Below are 22,974 nucleotides of genomic sequence, written 5' to 3' on the forward strand. Positions count from 1 at the left end.
ATGGGGTCACAAAGAGTCGGCCACGACTGAGTGACTTCACTTTCACTTCACTTCACTTCAATGACTGGCATTCCTGTCTACTTTAGCCTGCAATTACAGGCTGGCAAAATCACCTTTTCAAAATATACCCAGCCAAGTCAGAGCCTCTGAATGCCAGGGCTATAATCAGTCATTTGGCTGACACTCCTGTCTTTCATCTCCCAAAATTGAACATGCAGGGCCATTCATTGGTTCAAAAGGTATCTATGGAATCCATTTATGTTTCTAGTACTGCACTAGACTCTGCCAATCCAGCCTTCATCAAGGCAAAGCCTCTGCTCTCCAGGACTCACAGTCTATGTTTTTCCAGGACGAGAGACAAGGGCTTGCTGCCCCCAAGGTGGTTTTGCATGGTCCTGAATCCAAGGTTCTAAAGCTGTTTTCTTATAGTGAGGGGAAGGTTCTAGGTATTAGGATCATAATCTTGACAATTTCAAATGAAAGAATGAACATCTCTGTGAATGAGGTTTAGGAACTGCCTTTGGTATTATAACTAAACTTTGGAACATGAGTTGGAGCTGACTGTAGAGCCTCATTATGAACCCCAAGACAGGAATCACTGTTTTGCTGGGTAACCTTGCAGGACTGATCAATCTTTCTGGACCCAGATTTTCCCAGCTGCTTTCTGAAAAGGCCAGGACACTAACAGAAAACTTTGTGAGATAAAAGAGAATGTGGGCGTTACCCCAGTATAAAAACCCAATGGGGGTTTTGCCTGCCCTTTTGCTGTGTTTACAGCTGGTTGTTTAGTTGTATAACTGGTAGCTCGCCCTGCCACTTCTTTTATTTGGTATAGATACAGGTTCTAGGTTATATTAGAACTGTAGTATTGGAGGGTAGTATGGAGGTTCCTCGGAGAAGGCAATGGCACCCCACTCCAGTACTCTTGCCTGGAAAATGCCGTGGATGGAGAAGCCTGGTAGGCTGCAGTCCATGGGGTCACTGAGGGTCGGACACGACTGAGCGACTTCACTTTGACTTTTCACTTTTGTGCATTGGAGAAGGAAATGGCAACCCACTCCAGTGTTCTTGCCTGGAGAATCCCAGGGACGGGGGAGCCTGGTGGGCTGCCGTCTATGGGGTCGCACAGAGTCGGACACGACTGAAGTGACTTAGCATGGAGGTTCCTTAAAGAACTAAAAACTACCATATGACCTAGCAATCCCACTGGGTATATACCCTGAGAAAACCATAATTCAAAAAGACACATGTACCCCAATGTTCCCTGCAGCTCTATTTACAATAACCAGGACATGGAAGCAACCTAAATGTCCATTGACAAATGAATGGATAAACACAATGTGGAACATATATAAATGGAATATTACTCGGCCATAAAAAAGAATGAAATTGGGTCATTTCTAATGATGCGGATGAGCCTAGAGTCTGTCATACAGAGTGAAGTAAATAAGAAAGAGAAAAACAAATATCATAACTTAACTCATGTATCTGGAATCTAGAAAAATGGTACTGATGAACCTATTTGCAGGGCAGGAATAAAGATGCAAATGTAAAGAATGGACTTGTTGGCACAGTGGTGGAAAGAGAGGCTGGAACAAATTCAGACAGTAGTATTGACATAGATACACTATCACATGTGAAACAGATAGCTCGCAGGGAGCTGCTGTAGAGCACATGGAGCTCAGCTTGGTGCGCTGTGATAACCTAGAAAGGTGGAATGGGGAAGTGAGAGGGAGGCTCAAGAGAGAGGGTGTATATATACATATATATACATACATATATATATATGTATATATACACTTAGAGCTGATTCATGTTGTACAGCAGAACCTTCACACAACATTGTAAAGCAATTATATTCCAATTAAAAATAAATTTCTAAAAATGCAAAAGAAAAAATGTAATACATGGTCATATATTGATTAAATAAAATGTTTTGGAGAATTTTGTTTTTTTAAAGCTATTGTATTGGAACACGGAAGTCAATAATTATCCAACCAAGGGGTCAGATTTTATTTTATTTTTCAAAAATTGAATGAATTGAGTGTGTAAATGGATGACATAGCTCACTGCTTTCTTAAAGATAGGATGAAATGAGAAGAATTCTGGGACACACTTATCCCACCCCAAACTTCCTTGGGTGGGTATTGCCTATAGGTCATGTTGAAAAAGTTTGGCAGGATTCCCTGTGCAACAAGGAATTGATGGATATATAATTATGTAATTAATTATATTGGCTTCCCTGGTGGCTCAGTGGTAAAGAATCCTCCTACCAATGCAGGAAACTCGAGTTTGATCCCTGGGTTGGAGAGATCCTCTAGGAAGGGAAATGGCAACCCACTCCAGAATTCTTGCCTGGGAAATTCCATGGACTGAGGAGCCTGGAGTGCTACAATCCATGGGGTCACAAAAGAGTCAGACACAACTGAGCGCCTAAACAACAACACATATAATTATATAATAGTCTAACTATGATTATATATTTGAAATATAACCATAATTATATAATAATCTTATATTTATTATATAATTTAATAATATAATTAAGTGCAATAACTGGAATGTATAGGGAATCTGCTAGGGTGATTTGGACTATCTCTAAATGGTCGCGCATGAATTTCTACAGGATAACCCTGCCTCTGATACTAATGCTGATCTGGCTGGTCACATTTAGATTCTTTTTTCTTTTTTTCACACTTAGATTATAACATTTGCCCTTGTTTTAATTTTTTCTGGTGTTTGCATGGAGTAATTTTTACCAAAACCCAGAGAAAAAGAAATTTGATTACATAATTTGATGACCTAGGCATTTTTAGGTAGTGAACAGACCTTGGAAGGGGAATTAAGAAGACCCAACATGTCATTGTCTTACCACCTAACTATCAGGTAAGCACTTTCCATAATTATGATAATTTGGAAGGGGCACACCTGGCTGAAAATTCCGCCTTTGCCTCTTACTGTGGAACTCACACAAGTCCCATAATTTCTCTGATCCTGCTCTGTCGTCTGTTGAGTAACAGTATGCCTTTATTGCTGCTGCTGCTGCTGCTGCTAAGTCGCTTCAGTCGTGTCCGACTGTGTGACCCCAGAGACGGCAGCCCACCAGGCTCCGCCGTCCCTGGGATTCTCCAGGCAAGAACACTGGAGTGGGTTGCCGTTTCCTTCTCCCATGCAGGAAAGTGAAAAGTGAAAGTGAAGTCGCTCAGTTGTGTCAGATTCTTAGCAACCCCATGGACTGCAGCCTACCAGGCTCCTCCATCCATGGAATTTTCCAGGCAAGAGTACTGGAGTGGGTTGCCATTGCTTTCTCCTCCTTTATTGGAGGGGGTTGTAAAAATCATATTGCTCACTGGTGTAGAAGTGTTTCACTTAAAAGGGCTGTAGAGACCTGAGTTTTTATTTTGGTGGCCACCTCTCAGGATCTTATCTTGACACCTGTGAATCTCTGAGGCAATTCTGATCTTATCTGTTTGGCCTGCCCTTTTTTGCCCTGACATCCAATCAGGAGTTTCTGAGCCGGTCAGTTGTTTATTTTCTTTGGTTTTTAGAATACGCCCTTTGTCCAGACTCTTGTGCTGAGTTACCATAACACAGCCTAATTACCTGCTGGCTTGAAACTCTAGGAACTTTGCCTGCAGTTCACATGGCTTCCTGTAAATACCTGCTTGTGAGAAATGGGTCTTATTTCTGCCCTCACAGTTAGTGACTTACCGGGAACTTTGCTCAATGTTATGTGGCAGCCTGGATGGCAGGGGAGTTTGGGGGAGAATGTGTATATGTATGTACGTTATATGTATGACTGAATCCCTTTGCTGTCCACCTGAAACTATCACAGCATGGTTAATTGGCTTTACTCCAATATGAAATGAAAAGCTAAAATGGAAAAAAAAAGTTGGTGACTTAGGTGCCTGAAAATGTTGTTCATCAGGAACAAATTAATAACAGCAGCAAAACTCAGAACAGACTTTTAAGCCGTGTACAGTCTTCTTTCTTTAAAGGTAGTTAGCTGTATTTCGAGGTCAATAACAGGTGTGTGACTTAGCCTTACTGGGTCTCAATTAGTTTCAAGCTATGGTGGAGTTAGAATTATTGAGTCTCAAGATGAGATTTTAGAAATGGGTGTTCCATGTCCACTGCCCACCAGACATTTCTGATTCTAATAAACTCAGGGAGGCCAATGGGCAGGCGGAGGGTGGTGACCCTGGAGACAGGGACCAGACCTTTAGGGAACTTCGAGGACAAGGAGAAAAGGAGTTTATAGAAGCAGAAGCAGAAATGGGTAAAAAGGCAGGGGGAGAAATCTTACTGAGAAAAGGAGAAAAGAAAGAAATGGAGGCGGAAAAGGGGAGCGACGGTATCAGGATGGAGTAAGGAAGGAAGATGAGGGCCTAGGAGAAGGCTTCTTTGCTCCAGTCTCTACTGAGACGGAGCCGAAACAGATATTCTAGAACAAAATCAACTGTGCCCAGGTGTTCCTGAGATGCTCCATCTGCACGACTCTAAGACCGGCAGAAATTCAAGCCTCTTTATATTCAGGTCTCCCTGACTCCTAAACCCCATTCCTCCAAATCACAAAACTGCTAGATGCAGGCATATAAATAGCTGATGGCTCTTACCTCTGTTTTTACACATTACTTTACAAAATCTTGGTGCTATTAGATAAACCCCCACTCCCTAAGTGTACTATTTTCCCCATAACTTGTCTGACTTGGGTTTTTTGCCCGCACCATGTAGCATGTGAGATCTTAGTTTCCCAACCAGGGTTCAAACCCTCACCCTTTGTATTGGGAATACGGAGTCTTAACCATTGGACCACCAAGGATGTCCCGACTTCATTTTCTAAGCTAAGACACTCAAAGACCTGTGTCCACTCTCTTTCTTACCTTTTCTTTTAAATTAATTTTTATTGGAGTACAGTCGATTTACAGCGCTGTGTTAGTCTGTGCTGTACCGCAAGGTGAGTCAGTTACACATGCAGAGATGCCCACTCTGTTTTAGATTCTCTTTTTCACCTTCAGAAGTGTGTTTTTAGACAGAATCCACCTTGAGTTTGAGTATTATCTGCCTGGAAAAGAGCATTGATTATATCACAGTGCGCCCTGAGTTCACCCAAGGGTCAGGGCTCTCCCCTTTCCTGGAAGGTGGGGCATGCGGGGTTTCCGGCCCTCCAAACCAGTAAAGAAGAGAGGTTCCGCTTCTTTACCCGGTATCACTCCTCTGTACCGTTGACAAAGGCAGCACATCATATGCTGTCAAAATGAGAGCTACGGGGCGCTCTGCCGTGATCTTTGCTTCCTCTCTCTCATCGCACCAGTGGCTGTGCTGGGGGAGCCTGTCTGGAATGGAGAACTGATCCACCAAAATGAGGAATATGTAATTATGGGAAGGAGGCGCATTGGAAAGCTTCCATAAGAGCTCAGGAGTCATTTGCACATCCTGTTTTGTCCTTTGAACTTCAAGAGTGAATGGAATGTTCCAGTGAGGAGAGATCAGAGGGGAAACTTGGGGCTCCCCCTCTGCTGGTTCCTCTTTGAGGACCTGAGAACTTGCATGATGAGCAAGAGACCTTCTTTTTTTTCTTTCTTTTTTTTTTTTTTTTTGCTGTGCTGGGTCTTTGTTGTTTTTCAAGAACTTTCTCTAGTTGCTGAAGTGGGGGTTACTCTTTGCTGGGGTGTGCAGGCTTCTCACTGTGGTGGCTTGTCTTGTTGCTGAGCACGGATTCTAGGCACATGGGCTTCAGTAGTTGCAGCACGTGGGCTCAGTAGTTGGGTGCACGGACTTAGTTACTTTGCAGCATGTGGAGTCTTCCCAGACCAGGGATCGAACCTGTGTCCCCTACATTAGCAGGTGAACTCTTATCCACTGAGCCTGCAGGGAAGTCCGAGAGGGTCCTCTCTTGTTAGTCACCGTTTAATCACTGACTTTTGCCATTTTGCTTTCTTGGTAAAACAGTAGACTTTGAGACTTAAGTGTTTTCTATTGAGTCCCTGTTAATTGTTGGCTCCGTGATGCCCATAAAGGTTCCACATATCAGGCGCACATACGTGGACTTTGTGCAGAATCCACAAAGCTGCCATTGCTATAGCCCAGCCAAGGGTTAAATTAGTATCTTACTGTTAACGTTTGTTTGTTTGTTTGTTTTTTGTCATCAGACTCGTCTAAGTTTTCGAAATAAATATAAATGGTTTCACTCTGATTCAAAGAGGATTTTCCCCTGCAGCTAATTTTGCTCTAACATACAGCTTAATATAAAGCCTCACATTCTGAACACAGTTAGCCTTCAAAGTGGATTAAGATTGTCGTGCTTCAGGCATTTCCAAGGCATTAGTTACAGTACATTGCATTAACTTTACCAGTTGTCTCTCCTGTAATGAAAAGGATAGAAAGATCACTCGCTTGAATAGAAGACCCAAATGCCATCTCTTAACTTATGTGGAATGTGATGGAGATGGTAATTGAAAGGGTAAAACCATTCCCATTGTAAGGAAGCAATCAAGCATTCTCTAGTTCCCTTAGAAAAGGCAAGCACAGAAATCTGAGAGCTGGAAGCTGAGAGTTCTATTCATACTAGTGATAATAGTAATGATCGTGATCATAATTGTACCAATTGTTACCATTTTCCACCCCCTCCCCTTCTCTACAGGCCTTAAGAGAAACAGACCTGTATTTTAAGCTATTAGGTTGACCTCATCTTTATTCACTTCTTTTTTTTTTGTAAGTGGGGTGCTGCTCAAATGAGCAGCTGTGTAGCACTGTATGATGTGGATTTTTATCAGGCTCCCTGGTGTGTTTGTGCAACCAAACATTCCTTGATGCTCAGTGTACTTTATTACATTAGTGATTAGTATCAATGCTTATACACACGATTGCAGGTGCAAAACTGGTACATGCTTTGACTTCTCTTAGCATTTGCTGTGTGTTAGGAACTGTGCCAAGTGCTTAGTGTATATAACCTTGTCGATCTGCTACCACAAGCCTGTAATATAGGCGCTGTTGTTAACAGTCTTATCTTGCCCGAGGGCTGACCGAGGCACTGAGACATTAGTTAAAACTTGTTAATAAATGGTGGATCCAAACTTTGAACCCAGCCATTCTAGTTCCAGGACCCTTGCACTTAACTGCTAGATCATACTGTCAACGATGCATGAGGAAATCAGGGGGTATTGTAAGTTTTTTAAAACAAACTTATTTATTGATTTATTGTCTGCGCTGGGTCTTCATTGTTGCACGCAGGCTTTCTCTAGCTGCTGTGAGCAGAGGCTAGTCTCGCGGTGCATTGGGCTTCTCATTGCAGTGGCTTTTCTTGTGGATTGCGGGCTCTAGGGGCTCAGGCTTCAGGAGTTTCCCTGTGACATGTGGAATCTTCCCAGACCAGGAGAGAACCTGTGTCCCCTGTATTGGCAGGCAGATTCTTAACCATTGGACCACCAGGCAAGTCCGAGTATTAGAAGCTTACTATAACTGGAAAGTATGCTGTAAGTGTCAAGGATTTGTAGATATGTCTGCCAGCTTTGAGAATTCATGTCCGCACATACCAGTATTGACATTTATCTCAAACAGGTCATGTGATGGATATTAAAAATGCATATTTTTACAAGGCAGTTGCCATAATTGTGTAGTATAGGCTTATGAATGAGTTATCATATCAGGTACCAATTTAGAACCAAGATGCTGACATCAAAGATGGAGGTCATTCCACAACAGAGGAGAGACAGAGCTAACCAGGGGAGAGCACAAGCTCTGACATCAGATCGTGATGCCAAAAACTTGGCCTTTGTGCACCGGTACTGCACTGAACCTCTGAAACAGTGTTTTGGGTGAAGTAGCAAAGAATAGCTTTATTGCTTTGTCAGGCAAAGGGGGATACAGTGGGCTCCTGCCCCTCAGACACTGTGCGTCCCAACCCTGGGTGTGATTCGGTGAGGAGTTTTATAGCAATGGTTCAGGGGTGGAGTTGCTAATAAAGTGCGAATAGAAATAGAGAAAACACAGACGTAGAGAACAAATGTATGGACATCAAGCAGGGAAAGGCAGGGAGGGATGAACTGGGAGATTGGGATTGACCTGTATACACTGCTACACATGGAAGAGAGGACTAGTGCAGACCTGCTGTGTAGCTCGAGAATCTCTACTCAGCGCTCTGTGCTGATCTAGGTGGGAGGGACATCCAGAAGGGAGGGGGTATGTGTATACGTGTGGCTGGCTAATTCACTTCGCTGTGCCGCAGAAATGAGCAACTATACCCCAATAAATTAAAATAAATAAATAAATAAATAAAAATAAAAATAAATCAGTGTCACTTAGGCACTGGGAAAAAAAAAAAAAAATCAGGATGTGCGCAGGGTCTGCTCTCATTTAGCCGGCCTCAGATGGCCTCCTGCCTAGTCTCTGCATCACCACCCCTTTCCCTGATTAGCAACTGTTGAATCTGCCCTTCGGAACTCAGGGAAGGTCATGGAAGTTGGAGTCTGTTTCCTACCAACAAGAAAGGAGGGACATAGAAAGGCTTCTGTACCCAGGAGTCCCACACAGTCGTGCTTGGTTTCAGTTTGGCAGTTTGAACCCAGTCCAGCTGCTGATTAGCTGTCTTTTTTTTTTTTTTTTTACTGCTCTAGCTCCTCACTGCATGAGGGCTTTCTCTAGTTGCCAGCAAACAGGGACTACTCTCTAGTTGCGACGTGCAGGCTTCTCATCAAGGCGGCTTCTCTTGTGGCAGAGCACAGGTGTGTGGCCTTCAGTAGTACCGGCTCTCTGGCTTAGCTGCTCCGAGGCATGTGGGATCTTGCTGGCCCAGGGATGAAATCCACGTCCCCTGCATTGATGGGCAGATTCTTAACCACTGAGCCACAAGGGAAGTCCTGTGTGTCTTTTATACAACCTTTCCAAGCCTTATTCTTTTCTTATTTGAAAATGGGGATAACAACTTCCTCATTGGGGTGATTTGAGGATTAATTGAGCTCATGCCTGATTTATAGTAAGTGTGCAGTAAATATTAGCTAGTCTTACTGTAATTGTGTTTGGATTGATACGATTTAAAGTTCCCTCCCCACCTTCAGCATACAACCTGTGTACATAAATTGCTCTTTGTAGCATTTCTCCCTGAGAAAACAGCCAAATTGTTCCTGGAACCTGGGCCAAACCCTTACCCGTATAAGGTGCTTTGTGCCCATAAAACGGAAAACAAGCTATTTTGACAATGTGCTGTAGGGAGCACTGTTAGTAAAACAGTAACAGGGAGGATGAAGTAGTTTAGCATTTACAAGCATGTGGTAACTTCTGTAAATCTAAAACTGGTCTTAAAATAAAGTTTATATATGTATATTTTACAAAATATGTGTTACTGTGTTTCTGGACCCACCTGCTCGGTAATTAATAGGTTAAGTTCATTTTTATACCACAATAAACAGGCTATCAAAGGCAGCCAACAGAGAGAGGCACTTCTTGAACAAGTTCCTTATCTATAAAATGTGGGGGTTGGTTTCTTCTAAGTATTTTTTCCGATTTGCAACTCAAATGGAATGAGTAGTCATTTAAGAAGAAGTCATTTAAGGGAAATTAAATTGTGACTTAACGTTGACCTTATAATCAAGATGGGCAGACATTCTTTGGACGGGAAACTACGGCAGAGAATGGTTATTTTTTGGAGCGCAGGGCAGCTCCAGAGCTCAGGAGGGCCTGGGCTTCCCACACAGGGAAGGTGCCCTGTCTGCAGATCTTTGGAAGAGAGTAGGATGAATTCCTTTCTTGCAGGAATGGTTAAACTGAGGCCCTCACCAGTAACTGAGGAAGAACTGATTAAACTCTATTTCAGGGTGTTTTCTTAAGAGTTGATAGGTAAGCAGCTGTTTCCAAGTGCATTCTGGTTCCTTCCTTTAATGGCTCTCCAGAGATCCACAGTCCAAACACCCTTACCTAAGAAACCTGAGCTTTTAGTTAATCAGAAACGAATGTTCTGGGTGGAGAGTGTTATCCTCCCAGGTGACTTCTCCTGAGATCTCTTATGTGATGCAGGCTGAGTGCAGTGATGATCTCAGGGAAGGAATGACCACAGTCAGAGCTGTCCCAAGGGACACTGCAGGGCTGTAGTGGATCGTGTTCTTCAGCCTCCGTTTCTCTAGAAGCGCAGGCGATCCCCAGAGAGCATGTGTGGGAAGCTAACTGGGTGCCTCCTCAGACCTCTCCCCTACACCCCCGTCACTGCCCCACCCACCATATTTTCACTCTCGGACATTCACTGAGCAGATACACCCTGTGGAGCAGTGAGCTTTGAAACAGGATGACAGAGATGAAGAGGGCAGAAATCTTGCCTTGATGACGATACAGTCTGAGGGAGATGGGATGTGGAAAATGCATGCCAGTAATTATGACATGGCATGGAAAAAGAGGTGTTGCAAAACAGTGTGGGTAAAGTGCACCGAGGGTTTTTTTCTAATATACATGTACCCAAGTAAGTGAAGTGAAGGTCGTTCAGTCGTGTCTGACTCTTGGCGACCCCATGGACTGAATTCTCCAGGCCAGAATACGGGAGTGGGTAGCCTTTCCCTTCTCCAGAGGGTCTTCCCAACTCAGGGATCCAACCCAGGTCTCCCGCATTGCAGGCAGATTCTTCACCAGCTGAGCCACAAGGGAAGCCCATATACAAGTAAGGATTGATTTAAATGAGTGTGGAGGACATTCTCAAAAAAGAAAAGGAGAAGAAGTCATAAAAGAACAATTAGAAGAACACGTATGGGCTTTTTCCAGAACCTCAAGAACCTCTGGGATACTATCAGCCTTCGACCTGCAAGTCCCCTCCAGTGTCATCTGGTCTCAGCCTCAGTGCAAGAACGTGGTCAGTCTCTGCTGGCTTACCTCCCCTGATGGGAAACTCACCATTTGTTTTTGGTTGAGCAGTGTCTGGTTACTTAAGGAAGTGGGGAGAATTGCTCGCGTGTGTGTGTGCAAAAGAGAGACACAGAAAGAGAGAGAAGGACAGAGAGAGGGAAGAAACAAAAGGGGAGAGTGAGAAAGAGGCAGGGAAGGAACCTAGGTTTTTAGTATCCTGGTGGGACCCTTCCTGTAGGACAGTGGGACCATGAGCACTGACTGGTTGTTCTTTGGTTAAGCTGGGGAGATTTTATTTTGGCGGGGATAAAGCCTACTGTCCTGGTTCCAAGGTCCAAGGGTGCAGGGGTGAACTTGCACGGAATGAGATCATGTGAGCCAGCCTTCAAGAACCCAGACTTTGCCCTGGCTGACAAGATTGAAACCATTGCTTTCCAAAGTCCTGAAAACAAGTTAGATCTACCTTTGGAAGCTAAATTAGAACACAAAGATCACAGAGAACTTACTTTTAAAAGCCTTTAGTGTTTGCTAAGCCAGCCTCGTTTTAAGCAAACTTAGTGGAGCCTGGAGCTGTTGAGCGCAGGTCCCGCTTAGAGTGTTGGGTGGACAGGTCTCAGTGATGGATGCCTCCGGGCACCTGTAGAGCCCTGCTGACCCACCTGAGATCTACAAGTGGACTTCGTAACAGGTAAGGGGTGTTAGAGACACTTGGGTACCAGTTAGGAATTAGGACATCGTTCGCTGCAAATGAGAATCTGCTTAGATGGCCTGAACACGGCAAAGAAAAGTATTTCTTGCAAGCACTTCTAGCAAAGCAGGTTCTGCCAAATACTGGGGATAGAGTTTCTTTTTAAAATGTTTAGAATTCAGTAGGAAGGCCCAAGGAAATTGGTATTAGCTTTGTGGTGTGTTTTAGAGAGGGAACAAATAGAAACTGACTGAGTTAGGAAAGCAGAGCATCTTAGTTTGCAGAATTTCAACCCCAGATATCAGTTTATTTACCAGATTGCAAATCAAATGAAAGCCATCACAAAAAATGGCAGAGAGAACCAGTTTGAATAGTGGCTGAAAGTATATTTTTTACAGGAAGTTGAAATAGAGTAATATAGAGGAATGGAGAAAACACTGGTTTGGGATTCAAACTACTTGGGTTTGAATCATAGCTTAATACCTAAAGTTAATTTCTCTGGGCTTCGTTTTCCACATCTCTAAAATGGGGAAATTGGCACAACCTCAGGATTTTTGTGAGGCTTAATTGAGAAAACAGAGTGCCTGGCTCAAGAAGTTTTAGATCAATCTTCAAATTTTTAGGACATTGGAACGTTTCTAATCTATGCTCAGCCAAAACAGATTTTTCATATGGTTCAAGCCATTGTTATTATATATTTGCTTTGAAATGAAAGGGTATGAACGTGTATGTTGATTATTTATACACATACTTTTACTAAGTAGTAGTGTTGTTGCAAAGTTGTGTATACATCAAGTAAATATTTAAAATGCATGAGGGGAATTTCCCACATAAAGGGATTCTCTTTGTGTAAAGCATAAAGGCTTTTAAATAAATAAACATTGTTATGTCTTTTGTGCAAATCTGATCATTCATGTGTTGAGATCAGTTCTAGCAAGGTATTTGTGTTTAACTTCTTGCTCTCTGTGGGCTTATGAGAGAATTAGATGTGCACAGAATGTGTGTGGACAAAAGCAGAATGAGTATTTGGACTCCTTAGTACCATTTGTATTTTAATTATTCTTTGAGGTCAAAATACAGCCTCCAGAATAACACTGAAAGCAATTAAGGTAGAATTTGACCAAAAGATATTTGATTTACAGAAAGCAATTTCCATTTCAGCTATATGACCTTGGTCCAGGGTTGATCTCACCAATGCCTTAGTTTCTCATCTGTGACCCTGGGTGACAGGGCAGAGGAAGAATGGTCAAGATATTTAATGAGATTGGACTAAGTATCTGATGTTTCTTTCAGGCTTATAATTCTGTTGCCTAAGGAAGGTCTATCGCTCATAAAACTTTCCAACTGTCAGACAGAATTAATATGTCTTCTCGAAGTACTAATTTACATCATGGGAGTGGTTGAGATTATGAGAAATGGAGCTCTTTCTTTTCCTAGAAATATAAAGAAATGAGGTCACTCAGCATTCAGTGATGTTTTATGCTCATGTGGACATCTGATATTCAGCAGGAGGTTTCCTTGTTGAATGTGCCTTATTCGAGTCATTTAATTTAAGGATAAATTACCCTTACCCATAAAGGATAAATTCCTTACCCATAAGGAAACAGTCTATTTTAATGAATTCTTTTGGGAAAGAAGTGATTTTAGTTAATGATGATCATTCCAACTCATATATATATATATATATATATATATATATATATATTTTTTTTTTTTTTACTGTGCCATGCAGCTTATGAGGGATCTTAGTTCCCCAACCAGGGATTGAACCTGAGCCCTGTGAAGTGAGAGTCTGGAGTCCTAACCTAACTGGACCTAACCTAACTAGTCCAACTAGTTGCCCCAATTAGTTGGGAGTTGCCCCAACTCATGTTTTTAAAATCTGTGTTTTCATATACCAGGATTTCTTAAGGTGAAGTAAACCTTTTCAGTTCATAGACTGTGAGAGACTTCAGAGATTACCCAGCATAACCAATTCCCCAATTCCAATTTCAGGGTGTTTAAAATACTGTGCAGTCACTGAATTGAGGTGAATCAGAAGGGCAGTGGTCCAGCATCTCAGCTCATAGAATGGGAGTGGGGGGAATGTGAGCAACGGAATTGCCACCAGGGGGCAGTTGGGGGCAGAGTACAGCCAGGGTCCAGGCTGGTGGGCCATTCATGAAACGTGGGAACACTGCGAAGTGTGACTTTCATTTCAAGGCAACAGCTCCCACTAAATGCAGACTTTTACAGGAATGAATTGTTTACACTTGCTCCCTCCTTGCAGAAGGATAAACGACTGGGGCTGCAGTAGGAATGTACTCTGTGTACTTGGATTATAGGAGCCATGGCTGAAAAGTCTTCCTGTGTCACAACAAAATAATTCAATTTTTTGTTTGAAGTGATATGTAAAGGCTAGTGTCTCCATCATGCTTGGCAAACATGCCATTATGTCCCATCAGAAGAAACTGGGCAATTTTTACAGTTTCAGCATCATACCCCAGCAGAAGTTACCACGGTTCTGCTCTACCCTGGAAGTGATTTGGAGCCCACTGCTCTAATATCTGGGCCTCCCAACTGGCTCAGTGGGAAAGAACCCACCTGCCAGTGCAGGAGACACGGGTTCCATCCCTGGGTCAGGAAGATCCCTTGGAGAAGGAAATGGCAACCCGCTCCAGTATCTTGCCTGGAGAATCCCATGGACAGAGAGGAGCCTGGTGGGCCACAGCCCATGGGGTCACAAAGAGTGAGACATGACAGCAATGGAGCACACGCGAGCTGCTCCAGCATCTCTGCCACTCCGGATCTGGGTTTATTATTTTTGTTTAGTCGCTAAGTCATGTCTGACTGGTTTACAACTGGATGGACTGTGGCCCGCCAGGCTCCTCTGTCCATGGGATCTAGGGTTGTCTGTAAAAGGGGGCTGATTTTCTGACGTAATGGAGGTGAAACTGCTGAGTTCCTGTTAGAAATAAAAGCCTTAAGTGGTTCCTTTAGCACTTGAACCGGATTGTTTCCTAGACCTGTGGGGCCCTTCTCTTTGAGTGAGTTCAGCCTCCAAGTCTTTGTCTTGGCCTTTGCATACAAAGCCATTTATCACCTGTGAAACTTCACCTGCCTGCTGTATCACTTTAGTAACTGTCTGTAACCTCCCTGTGCCTCCTTCTCTAATCTCTAAAACAGAATGAACAGTGGGGGTGAAGTGATGGTTGGGTCAGATCTTTGAAATATCTGTTCCATCATTCTGGAATTTTGTAATCACCAGATGTAAACTCCTCCAGGGCACTTGGTTATGTGCATACCCAAATTCCCCCACCCGATTTTCCAGCACTTAGAACATAGTGTGCTCAATTAATCTGTGTTTAAATGGGCAAGAAGGAAGATTTATAGTAGATGTAATCTCTTTCTCTCATCCATCACCCAACATTATGATCCAGACTGTTCTTTGTGTGATTCCAAGAATATATCCTGCGCTCTTTTATACCTCTGTGCCTTTGTGTAGGTGGTCCTTCTGCCTGGAAGCATGCCCCCGCCCTTGCCCCAGTGTAGCTAGAAAACTCCTCTGCTAACCTGCTACCTTGGGTAGATACTGTCTCCTTCATGAAGTTCTTTCTGGATCAAGCTCTCTCTCCTCTGGGATCACACTGCATTTGATACATGCCTCTATCAAAGTAGGTTTTCTCACTAAACTGTAGTCCTTAGATTGATTCTCTGCTCTCCCGGCACCGCCACTTCAAGACTTGAAGCCAGGGTCATCTTTGATAAACATTCAAGAATTATTTTGAGAAATAAATGAATAGTGTTAGAGAAACTTTTCAGAACCGTTTCACAGTACCCAGTGTTACGGTATACTTAGAATCTGGGCATATTAAATGCTTTTTGATTGATTTGTTAGATTACCAGGTACACCCCCAAGCTTCAGTTTCTTAGATATAGGCAGAACTCCATTTTAAATGGCATAATCATACAGTCACATTTTGTTCCTCTGAAACATAACATCTACCAACAATAACTCTCACACACACACACACACACACACACACACACATTTTTCCCAGTCTAATTCCAGATCCTTAGAAGAGACTTGAACACATAGAAAATGCTCAATAACTATTTTAAAATGAATGGGAATGAAAGACACTCCTTTCACCGCCTGGTTTCTGGGACTCGTGGTTTTTGCAGCCTCCGTGTGTTGCCTCGCTCCACACTCTACCACCTGTAGCAGTCACGTTTCATTCCTGCTCTCACCACCACTGTTCCCACAGAGAACACCAGCGACCCTTTACAAAACCTGATGGGATTCTCTCCGTCTTCCTCCTGCCTGATTTCGTGACAGCATTTGGCATCACTTACCTTTCTGAAATGTGGTGCAATTTATAGCATGAGTTTTAAAGCACAGAGACCCTGGTTTAAATTTGTGCTCCTCTTCCGTTTGTTCCCTGTATGAACTTTGGCAAGTCAGGCACCTTTTAAAATCTCTCCCCCTCCTAACATGGAGCTTTTGATGTCTATTTCTCGGAATGGTTGGGAGGGTCGAATGGGATTTTGTGTGTGAAGCACTTAGACTGGTGCCGGGCTTGTAGTAGTCATTCAACAAACTCTGGCTCCTTCCCTTTCTTGACTGCTGATTCATCCCGCATTCTTGGTTTTCTTCCAGTCTATGTCTCTGAATAAATCTTTGTAGAACTCTTCCTTCCCTTGCCCGTCTCCTCTCATTCCACATTTTTCTCCCAGCCTGTTTCAGATTTTCTCTATCTCTTACCTGCAGTATTTGCCATGCATGCATGTAGTCAACACTCCAAAAATACAGACTGATTGAATGACAGTCTCTGAACTGGCCTCTGTGTGTCCCATCTTTTGCTTCTCCAGTACGTATTTCACACTGTCACCAGAATTGATGTTCCTCAAACACAGGTCCATAATGTCACACCCCCCAGCTAAGACCTGACACAGCCAAACAAACAAATAAAATATTTTTTAAAAATAAAGACTAGAACTAAACTTTGAATACTCGCCAATCTGACTCTCTTGTTTGTCCTGCCTTACCTCCTCTATGAGTTCTTCCATAAGCCCTGACTTCTCTCTCTATTTTCCAAAGCTCCCCAGGGGTTTTCTTTTCCTTCTGCTTCTTTTCAGTCCTCTTACTCAAACAGTTCCTTTACTCGAGAGTGCTCCATTCATCTTTTCTAGTGAAATTCATACTTTACGCCTTAAGTACTAATGCCTCCATGAAGCCTGCCTAGACCACCTTTTTTCCTCTCGTTAAAATTGATTTTCTGTTCGCACCTGTTTGCACTTGTATTTTGCACTTCATGCATTCTGCTTTGCTAGGCTGTACGCTCCAATGCACACACTTTGTCCTTCTTAGCTTGCTGTCTCCCCAGGGCTTACCAAGAAACCTCATGTGGTTCTCTAGCTTAACAAGGACTCTTAAAATTAAACTGAATGGAAAATCAACAGAAGCAGTCGTGTTTCCTAATACAGGTCTTATAACGGAGACTTAATTAGGTACAAAAAGGCTGACATTTATAGCTTACTATGTGCCAAGCACTATTCTAAGTGCCCTACGCTGTTCAGAGGCTCACCACAGCTGTAGGAGGGAGACATTGTTAATTATCTTGTTTTCTTTTTTTTTTTAAGATAGGAAACAGGGACACAGAGAAATTAAATAACTCACCCCCAATCTAATGGTAAGTGGGGGAAGGGCAGAGAGCAGCCATGTGAGCCTGTGCACACGGTCACTAGTTTACAGCGCCCACAGTATGTGAGGACCCTTCTGAGGAAAGCAGCAGAGCACCCAAAGCAGGCCAGCTGCCTCCCCTGGAATGGATGGGTGGACTGACCTCAGGAAGTCTTTTCCAGCCCCGATGTCCTTCGAAGATTTAGAGGACAAGTGATGATGCCTGTCTGAAAAAACAGGGTCAGCCAAGTGTTGTGCAAAAGAGTCTGGTTTGACTCCTAAGTCTTTTGATGAGCAGTTAAACCAGGGAGGCTTATCTGGCGACAGTCCTCCTGGGGTGACGTCATTGCTCACCCTGACCCCCACGGAGGCTGGCGGAAGCACGCCGCCAACCTTGTGTATTTCCCAGGGCTGAGAGGCCTTGCCAGTGCACAGTCCTTGGGAAGTGAAATGGGAAAAGTCCTGAAGCTCTTTCTTTTCTTCAGAAGGAGAAGCCAGAGGTGAGGCTGGTCCACCATGGTTTTATTTAGGTTGTGTTTAGCCAACATCCTCCAGCCCCCTCCAACTACAGGGACTGAATGTGGAAACCGCATTGATGGCTTCGGTAGGGAGCTCGTGCATGGGGCAATGAGGTAGGGATTAGAGGAAGGAACAGACTCAAGCCACCAGGGGACAGCTTGATGCTTATGGTCTCCAATTCCACCTGTCTCCCCAGTCCCTACTGCCAGCTTCTTGTCCCTCACCACCCTGGTCATTGGTCCCTGTATTTCTGTGTCACGGTGCAAGATACAAAAGCTTTCTGTGAGTTTCAGAGAGGTGTTTAGTATCCGGTAATCAGAATGGCTGGAGTCAGAAATCTATCAATTCAGATGGACTTTGTTTTAGGCCTAAGTGAATTGCTTTTATTTAAAAGAGAGAGAATCTGGGCTCCACAGATCCATGATGGTTGGGCCTTTACTAGAAAATTCTTCCTTGCCTCTGCCTCTAATCAGGTTCCAGTTACCTTTGGAGCCGTGCAGAGAAAGCTGCCCTGTCACCATCTTTGAGCATCCACTGCAGCCCTTACCTGGCCTTCCTCTAGGGAAATGTTTATCATCTAACCTGAATCTCCCACCCTGAGTGCTACACAAACTCGTTGCCTCTTTTGTTTATTTATGTGATTTCTTAGTTTCAGCACGTAGGATCTTTAGTTGTGGCACATGAACTCTTAGTTGTGGCGTCAGGGATCTAGTTCCCTGACCAGGGACTGAACCCGGGCCTCTGCAGTGGGAGCACAGTCTTAGCCACTGGAGCCACAGGGAAAGTCCCAAACTCATTTTTGCTTGCTCGGTAACAGAAGGAGATTTTCTGAGTCCCACCCAGCCGTGCTTCATTTTGTTTCTGAAGACAGTTTATTACATTACTCTCACGGCCTCATCCACAGTTCTATCAGAATTTCCAGCTTCTCTGATGGCGGCAAGTTCCTCTTTGTGAACGCCCACTTGCTGCTTCTTTCTCCGCTCCATGGGAGCATTTGGGTCTGGCTACTCTGATGCCATGCGGGAGAGAGATTCTGTGTCCTCTCCTTGAGGGCGGGGACTGACTGTCTTGTGGCAGCCGTGTTGGAGGGGACACACCTGTTCGTGCTCTTGGGAGTTGCCTGCCCTTGGCATCCTTAGGGCTGGAGGGATGTGCGTCTGTGGGGGCCTGCTCCTTCCATTTCCCACTCACCTGGATGTGCATCCAGAAGGAATCTAGCTTCATAGCTGCTATGTTTCAGTTACATTCCCTCCTGGAAGTTTCCCACTCAATAATGGACTCTGGAGTTTGTGGGTCTCCCAAAGTAATAAGACAGGTGCTGGGTGTCTTGTGTCTGCAGGAAAAGGGAGCCTGAACAGTTGAGAATAAACAACAGTTGCTTGGTAATATGAGCTCCTTTCATTAAAGTCAGAGGCCTGGCTGTGAGCTGGGGGAAGGGAGGCCTGGGTGTTTGGGCACCACCTGTCTGGGGGCCAGAGGTGAGGGCACTTCTGAATCAGCTAAGAGCCAGATATGGGAGAGAAGTGATGAGGGGTGGGGGTGGGGGTGGGGGGAATTGGAGAAAAATGCAGTGACTGAAGTTCTTTAGTCCTGACCCCCTGACACCAGCTCCTCTCAGAAACTTTTTCAAAACTTTGCATTTCCATTTCCTCAGTTGTAAAATAATGGTTGGAACTGAATGGTTTCATGTCGTTTAGTGATATAGCCAACTAAGATCGGGGCTGGTAAAATTATGTTGCTTGCAAAGGACCTGATGTCCAGAGCTGATGCAGTTGATGAGATTTGAGTGGCCTCTAACTAGCTTCAGATGACCCTGGCTCAAGTTCGGGCTTTGTCATGGATCAGTTATTGTGTTTTTATCTGCGACCTTGGATATCTTTCTGTGTCTCACTTCAATAAATTACAAAATGAAGGTAATAACATCTGCTAGGGTCACTGGAAGATAAAATATTATGTATGAAAGCTCTTTATGAAAGTGTAAAGGTTACTCTACAAACAGAACACGCAGGACACTGGACAGAATCCAAAGAAGGACAAACTTCACTCTTCCCTCAATGTGCGTAGAGTTTTCACTGTAATGACGACTGGTAGCTGGAGGGCATTTCATTTTCAAACTAATGTCCCATTTGATAGGGACAAGTAAACAGCTGAAGGTGAATGAGAAATGTGGGGTTTTTTTAAATAATTTTTTTTTAATTGAAAGAGAGTTGATTTTGGGGCTTCCCAGGTGGTGATAGTGGTAAAGAACCCGCCTGCCAATTCAGGAGACGTAAGAAACATGGGTTCCATCTCTGGGTCGGGAAGATCCCCTGGAGGAGGGCATGGCAGCCCACTCCAGTATTCTTGCGTGGAGAATCCCATGGACAGAGGAGCTTGGAGGGCTGCCGTCCATAGGGTCGCAGAGTCGGACGTGACTGAAGCGACGTAGCACACAGAGTTGATTTACAATGTTGTGTTAGTTTCTGGTGGATGTGGATGTGCTTTGAGAAAGGTTTTTTTTTAATTTTTATGTTTTAGATGTGGACCATTTTTAAAGTCTTTATTGACTTCGTTACAATATTGCTTCTGTTGTATGTTTCGGTAGTTTTGGCCGCAAGGCATGTGAGATCCTAGCTCCCCGACCAGGGATCGAACCCTCATCTCCAGCATTGGAAAGCGAAGGCTTAACTATTGGACCTAAAAAATAGGGTTTTATTGGGTGACAAGTACTTTCTTTTCTTGAAGCCAAGAGTGCAGGTGGAGGTGAGCCAGGGCAGTGGTCGAGGGCTTCACCTATCTGCTTTCCAGCCAAGTGAAACACTCACAGATTGAGTGTGGAGGAGGTTTTCCCTCAGGCCGGAGGAGACGTAAATGATCATTCTCCAGGACTGCTGGGCACAGGCTTAAATTAAATCTCACAGGAGTTTAGATTTTAGATTCAGAATCTCTCGTGGGTGGAAAAGTGGCTGAGGTGTGTGGGAAGAGGAAACTGCTGAGTTTTCTTCCTTTTAAGAGGCGTACGTTTAAATTCAGAGGGCTCACGGTCAATGTCAAAGGGGGCTGCCCTTCTTGGTGAATCTCCCTTTCCCCCAAGTACCCATGGGATCTTTGGGCACCTGTCTGTGCTCCCTCCTGTTTTGTTTTCTCTTGTTTTGTTTTGTGGCTTCCTGGTGAATGGTATTGACTCACCTTCCTGTTGCCCGCTAAACCCCCAAGACCCGGCTCTCTGACTTCAACAACCCCTCAACAAGCAGGTTCCTTGAACCGAGAAGTTATCAGATCCCCGGCAGAGTGCTCATCCTTGGAGGAAATCCAAGGCAGTGAGCAACTCCATGGCTTAGTTCCGGAGCCTGAAGAGTGGAACGCCTCCTTGGCATTCCCAGAGCCGGATGCAGTGTCCGGCTGCTTGCCCGGTCTGACACCTGATGGCAAGGGGTTTCTCCTTTCCGTGACACATCCAGGAGTGAAAATAGAGTGATACTGAGCCCCCTTGAGAGAGCCGGTGATCGGATGTGGAAAAGAGTCAGAAACAAGACAGGCCACTCTTCCAGGAAGACATTTATGGGTGGTCTGGCTCTGGCTAGGAATTGGAAAAGACCCTGATGCTGGAAAAGATTGAAGGCAGGAGGAGAAGGGAACAACAGATGAGATGGTTGGATGGCATCGTCGACTGAATGAACATGAACTTGAGCCAACTCCAGGAGACAGTGGACAGAGAAACCTGGCATGCTGCAGTCCACGGGGCTGCAAAGAGTTGGACACAACTTAGCGACTGAACAACCGGCTCTAGTTTTTTTGGCTACGGTCTCTCTCGCCCCGAGCGAAATGTACTTCCCCCAGATTCCTGGCCTTGGGGAGGCTGTGCAGTGTCAGGATGCCTGGAGCCATGCCCCCATCCCCAGGTGTCACTGCAGGGCATGGTGGGCCCAGGGCCAGCTGTCACACGAACTGAAGGGGTGTGTTTTTCTTGTAGAGCTCTGGTAGTCTTTAGGAATGTGGTTTCTCCTCAGCTTTGGGACATTTGTGACATGCTCTTGTGACCATCCTGGCACAGAAACAAGGCATCGATTCCCTCCAGGACTCAGAGAAAGGGCAGAGAGGACAAGGTGAACCGCATCTTGGACTTCAAGGTGCATTATCTGTGTTCCTCCTGGTCTGTCTGAAAGCTCCCATCTCTACTTGGGGCTTCCCCGGTGGCTCAGTGGTAAAGAATCCACCTGCCAGTGCAGGAGCCGTGGGTTCGATCCCTGGGTTGGGAAGATCCCCTGGAGGAGGAAATGGCAACCCACTCCAGTATTCTTGCGTGGGAAGTCCCATGGACAGAGGAGCCTAGTGGGCTGCAGTCCATGGGGGTCGCACAGAGTCAGACATGACTAAGTAACTGAGCACACACATACACACATCTCTACTTGGGTTCTTACATGTAAGACTTACTGGAGAGGCATATGGGCTGGGCTGGGAGGGAGGGTGGCTGTTAACTTCTTTGCTATAGGAGCTGGGCTCTTTAGACTCAATCTTGACAGAGGATTCCTCAGGGAGGTGGATCAGTTCTAGGGCCAGTCTCTTAGGGTGGAACCTGGGTCTAGAGAGTGAGGGGTTCAGCATAGCTTGGGAACTACAGGACTGACCCAGACTTTCTAGGTTCCATGACCTGGAGGCATACAGATGTTTTGTGACCCAGTCCATGCAAGTGGAAGCAGAATTGACCCAACCCCCAGAAATGTAAAGGGAGTACCCTCAATTCCCCGGGACACCCTTTGCTTCACGCTCACCTTCCTCTAATTTTATTCTGTGCATGGAATGTGGCTTTGATATGGAGGGCGTCACTCAAGATGTAGAGACCACCCCCCTTTTCCTGACTGGTCCCGTTGTGCTCTGTGTCTCTCAGGTCCTCTTGGCTGTCCTTCCTCCGTATGTCATGTCTGCTGTCTTCAGCTTATTCCACAGAGCTGTCCTCTCTTCTCCGCTTGTCATTTTGGAAGCAGCCTCTAGGAACCTTACTGACCCCCCTCCGACTGTGTCCGGGCTTCCTGTGCCCCCGCCTGTACCCCAAGTGATTCAAAGAAAGCACCTTTCTCAGCAGAGGAGATCCTGCCCGAAGAGTCTCCTAGTTTCCCCGCCTCAACCCTGTATGCTTGGGTGGCCCTGGCGATTATGGCCTGAATTCCTTGGGTTCTCCCCCACCCCCACCCCGCCCCGCTCCCCCTCCTAGAAAAAGCTAGGAGTTAACACTAACGAGAGCTGCCCGGCCAATCGTCGCTTTGAGAAAGTTTGGGCGGTGATCCTGTTTCATTAGGCTGAT

This window comes from Capricornis sumatraensis, chromosome 16 (genome assembly GCF_032405125.1).
Source record: "Capricornis sumatraensis isolate serow.1 chromosome 16, serow.2, whole genome shotgun sequence".
Classification (NCBI taxonomy): Eukaryota; Metazoa; Chordata; class Mammalia; order Artiodactyla; family Bovidae; genus Capricornis; species Capricornis sumatraensis.